We start from the raw sequence: 5,548 nt of genomic DNA on the forward strand, positions 1-5,548 counted from the left end.
ATTCTGCTGCTCCACATTCCGCTCCTGGCAGCCATTACAATCCTTCAGCACGGTCGCAGCGACCAGAAGCTAACTCTGATAAGCATCCCAGTAACTAGGCTGTATGTCGCCCCTATTTCCCTCTTAAGTCCCTTCTGGTGATCCTGGAGATCCCTAGGGAGCCGGCTATGAGGACTGTCCTTTGGGGACTTGCATCGTCCTGGCTCTCCAAGGATTCCCTTCTCCCCAGGTGCAGTGTGAGTCTTAGGGGACAACTCAGACTCCAGCATGTGGCTCTGCTATTGGAGCACTCTGGCCTTCGCCGGAACCTGATGCTGGCAGCATGACTTGGGTACTACTTCCTGTCGTCCAACAGAGCACCTTTGTGTCCCAACTCCTGGAAAGGCTGTGTCAATGTAAAAAACATCTGAACACATAGAGAATTTTTATAAGAGTTTATGTGAGCCCGACTGCACTCCAGAAAGACAAACAACCCAATTAAAAAATGGGCAAAGGACTTCAACAGACACTTCTCCAAGGAAGACATACAGAGGGCCCAGAGACATATGAAAAGATGCTCAGCATCACCAGCCATCAGAGAGATGAAAATTAAAACCACAATGAGGTACCATCTCACACCAGTCAGAGTGGCCAGCATAAACAAATCCACAAACAAATGTTGGAGAGGATGCGGAGAAAAGGGAACCCTAGTGCACTGTTGGTGGGAATGCAGACTGGTGAGGCCACTGTGGAAAACAGTATGGAATTTCCTCAGAAAACTAAAAATGGAACTGCCCTTTGACCCAGCAATTCCACTGCTGGGATTATACCCTAAGAACCCTGAAACACCAATCCAAAAGAAACTGTGCACCCCAATGTTCATAGCAGCACAATTTACAATAGCCAAGTACTGGAAGCAACCTAAGTGCCCATCAGCAAACGAGTGGATCAAAAAACTATGGTATATTTACACAATGGAATTCTATGCAGCAGAGAGAAAGAAGGAGCTTATACCCTTTGCAACAGCATGGATGAAACTGGAGAGCATTATGCTAAGTGAAATAAGCCAGGCGGTGAGAGACAAATACCATATGATCTCACCTTTAACTGGAACATAATCAACAAAAGAAAAAAGCAAACAAAATACAACCAGAGACATTGAGGTTGGGAACAGTCTAGCAGTGGCCAGGGGGGAGTGGGGTGGGGACAGTGGGAAGAGGGGATTGCAGGAACTATTATAAAGGACACATGGACAAAATTGGGGGGAATGGTGGGGGTGGGGGAGGGAGGTGGGTTCAGCTGGGGTGGGGGGGAGGGAAGGGGAGAAAAGCATACAACTGTAACTGAATAACAATAAAAATTTTAAAATAAAATAAAATAAAATAAAATTTGTCACACACATTTACCCATCTACTAAAAAAAAAAAAAAGAGTTTATGTGAGCCAAACTGACAACATATGCTGGGGAGCAAGGTCTCAAATACTCCACAGAGTAACAGTCTTATAGCTTCTTTTATGAATTTGAAATTAAGGAAGACTGGAGAAAGCAAAGCAGGGATTGAAATACAGGTTATTGAACAAAATTATGTGCTTTCTTGCCCTGGCTGGTAGGGCTCAGTGGATTGAGGGCCAGCCTGTAAATCAAAAGGCCGCAGGTTCGATTCCCAGTCAGGGCACGGGCCTGGGTTGTGGGACAGGTCCCCAGCGGGGGAGTGGGAGAGGCACCCGACAGATGTTTCCCTCACACATCAGTATTTCTCTCCCTCTCTTTCACCCTTCCTTATCCTTTCTCTAAAAAATAAATAAAATCTTAATAAAAAATTATATGCTTTCTTAAAGGTAATATCCCATTTGATGGACTATTACTTCTGGCATGTCAAAGGTGTGTTAACGTAAATGCACAAGAACAATGGACAGGGCTTGTTTAAAACCTTTCCCTAAAAGAAGTTACAGGCCTGGACTGCCCACCACGACAGCCCAGTTAGGAATTTATGACCAGATCACCCTGTGAGGTTACTTTCCATAGTCTCCCCCTTTTATTTCATCCTCAGCTGGTGTGCAGGGCATGGGCCTAAGCAGCCAGATGTCCTCCCTGGGGGTCCCCCAATGCCCTTTCCTCTTGCATGCAGCTCTGTCGGTGGCGGACTGTGTGACCTTAGGCAAATCATGTAACATTTCCACAAGCCTACTGCATGTGAGACACAGCTGTAGCCCCTGAGGGTAGAGCCAGGCGGAACAGGAGAACGTATCCCTCCCCTGCAGCTGACATAAGGTACGGGTGGACTGGAGAACACTGCAGAAACTCAGAAAGGTGGCGTAATGGGAAGGAGGGGCTGCTCTAGGTTGTCGATTTAAGAGATGTTCAAACCCGTAGAGAATTTTTATTAGATTTTATTTGAGCCAAAACGGATGACAATTGCTGGGAAGCAAGATCTCAGATGCTTCAGAGAATAACAGTTTGCAATTTATTTTTTCTTTTTTTAAAAATTTTTATTGATTGATTTTTAGAGAGAGGGGGAAGGGAGAGAGATACAGAGATAAGCATTAATTTTTTGTTGTCCCACTTATTTATGCATTCATTAGTTAATTCTTGCACATGCCCTGACCAGGGATCAAACCACAGCTTTGGCGTATTGGGATGACACTAACCAGCTGAGCTACCTGGCCAGGACACAATTTCTTCTATGCATTTGTAGTTCAGAAGGGGCCCTGGCTGGTGTGGCTCAGTGGATTAAGTGCCGGCCTATGAACCAAAAGGCTGCCAGTTCGATTCCCAGTCAGGGCACATGCCTGGGTTGCAGGCCAGGCCCCTGGTTGGGGGCGTAGGAGAGGCAACCAATTGATGTATCTCTCTCACCCCGATGTTTCTCTCCTTCTCTTTCTCCCTCCCTTACCCTCTCTTTAAAAATAAATAAAATCTTTTTTAAAAAAGGGATATTACATAAGATGGGTGAAAGCAAGGTAGGGATTGGATTACAGGATAATTAAGATTATGTGCTCTCTTAAGGGTGCTAATAACTTCAAGAGGTATTACTTCTGGCATTTCAAAGGTGTGTTAACCTAGATGCACAGGAACAATGGGTAGGGCTGGCTTAAACACCTTTCACTAAAGAAGTTATACGCCTGCGGGGTGACTACCCACCATGACCTGCCCAATTAGAAAGTCATGATTTATTACAGCACCCCTTTCTCGTTCACAAGATCCAGGCAATGTGAAGAGTTCGCGAAGGACATTACTGGCGCAGGGAACAGCCTGTGCAAAAGCCTCTGGGGAGTCCAACCTTTGGCGTCCCTGGGCCACGGTGGAAGAAGAAGAGTTGTCTTGGGCCACACATTAAATACACAAATACTAACAAAAACTGATGAGCAAAAAAATGTTTTTAAGTAAATTTAAGATTTTGTGTTGGGCTGCATTCATAGCCACCGTGGGCCGCATGTAGCCGGTGGGCCACAGGTGGAACACCCCTGTGTCTCAGGGGCGTGAACTTAGTGTTTTTTAAGGAAAGCAAGGCAAGTATGGCTGGAATAGGGTGCGGGGAGGGAACATGAGTGGAGAGAAATAGGAGAGAGGTTGGGGGTGTGGGGGACGGAGCATGCTGCCATGGAGGACACTGATATTCTGAGGGTGGAGGGAGATCGATGAGGATTCGGCTGGGAAGGAACAGGGGTTCCCTCTGGCAGCCATGGGGAATGTGAAGGAGAGGCTGGGTGAAAGAGGGTGGGGTCGGGAATAAAGGAGTAAGATGGCAGCTTGAACCTAGGCAGAAAGCTGTGGCCAGCAGATCCCAAGGTCTTCCTCCCAAGTGCCATGTGATTTATGAGATGCATGTCATTGAATAAAAACCCAGTATCTGGGGACGGGAGTACCACCTTGGACAAACACGGTGTTGGCAACACCGACACCCAGTCCAGGATTCTGGTTCTGAAGCCGAGCTTGAGGAAGACCAAGAACTCCTGACGTGTGGCTGAAGCCCAGGATGAACTGGGTGTCTCTCACCTGGAACCCTCAGAAGAGAACAAACTACCCCGGGGGTCCCTGGGGCCCCATGGTATGGCAGATGGAGGGGCATTTTCTTTTCATCACAGTAGATCCCCAGAGCCACAGTGAATCCCATGACACCATCAGAGACCAGGGTGGGTGCAAAGTGGCAAGAATTAGTCCCATTGGGCAGATGGGGAAATTGAGGCTCGGAATAGGAAACCACTACTCCAAGGGCTGCAGAGTTGGAAGGCACAGAGCTCCCAAATGGTTTCAAAGGTGTGTCCTCTTATCAGTCTGTGAGCAGCTTGGGGATAGCAGTGGCATACCCCCGGGCTATCTCACTCAGACCTGGTCTGCAGCACTGGCTGGCCTGGAGGCCTGCCTTTGATGGGCTGGGCCAGTAGGATCCCAGTGCTAGCGGATGCCACACCTGGGGTCTGGCTGGGCCTCTGGGAGCCAAGCCAGCAGAGAAGCTGAGGAGCGCCTAGGGGTGGATAGGGGACTCACTCACATCCAGTCTGTTGTCCCACATGATGCAGAGCTCTGAGTGTGGATCCACTATGCAAAGGATACAGAGGGGACACAACAGGGCCTGGACACTGGTGCCTCCCACAGCTCTCTCAGGGTTCAGCATAAAACAGATCTGGTGCACGCCCTGCTCAGCCCCTGGTTTGAGGAGCCTACCTTAATCTCTCTTGTAAAATGGAGCTCCCTCCCATGGTAAACAATATTAACCTCGTGGGGCGTGTGGGGTGAGTGGATTCCCTGGACAGCGTTTGTGATGACGGTCCTCTGCCTTCCCCACTCTGGGGACTCCCATTCCCCTGGGGGCCAGGAAGTCTGGTAATAGCAGAGGTGGGTGCTTGGGACCAGACCCAATAATCTCCCTAAGGGTCAGCAGTGTTTTTAGGCCCTAAGAACTTGTGAAGGGCCTGCCTCTAGTACTTTCTCAGTTAACATTAGCTGGCATCATCATTACAACTACTATTACTCTCATTTTCATAACCCCTACCCCTCTTATAGGCCCCTAAAGCCATGGGCTCACTCTCTTGGGGCCTGTGTTTGAGGATGGGTCTGGTCTGCGAGGGCAGAGCCCTACACCCACCAGCCCTGTGACCTTGTTGACTTTGCCAGTCTCAATTTGCTCATCTGTAAAATGGAGTCCAAGAAAGCCTCTCCTCTCTATACTGTCCAAGGCCGTGCGGAGGACGAAGGGACGCAGCGGTCTGCAGTGAAGATGCAAGTCAACAGGCAAAGTCTGAGCCAAGCCTTGAACCTGGAGTTACTTCTACTTGTGTTTGGTGAACACCGCAGAGCAGTGCCTCCTGACTCACAGGAGCCTGGCAGCCCATGGCTGCCCAGCAATGTCGGGGGAGGAGGTGGGGAGATTAGGCGGATGGAGAGCATCCGGCCCGGTTTCCAGGTGCCCGGGATACAGGCAGTTTCAGTTTCCCGCTCAGTGCCAGAGGGCTGGGACTACGGCCGCTCCCGCAGGCGGGGCCGGCGGGGCGGGGCCGCCAGCGGCGCCGCGACCTGGGGTGATGCGGCCGCCCCGCCCTACGGGCGGGCCCGGGAGTCTTAACGCGCC

This window comes from Desmodus rotundus, chromosome 8 (genome assembly GCF_022682495.2).
Source record: "Desmodus rotundus isolate HL8 chromosome 8, HLdesRot8A.1, whole genome shotgun sequence".
Taxonomy (NCBI): Eukaryota; Metazoa; Chordata; class Mammalia; order Chiroptera; family Phyllostomidae; genus Desmodus; species Desmodus rotundus.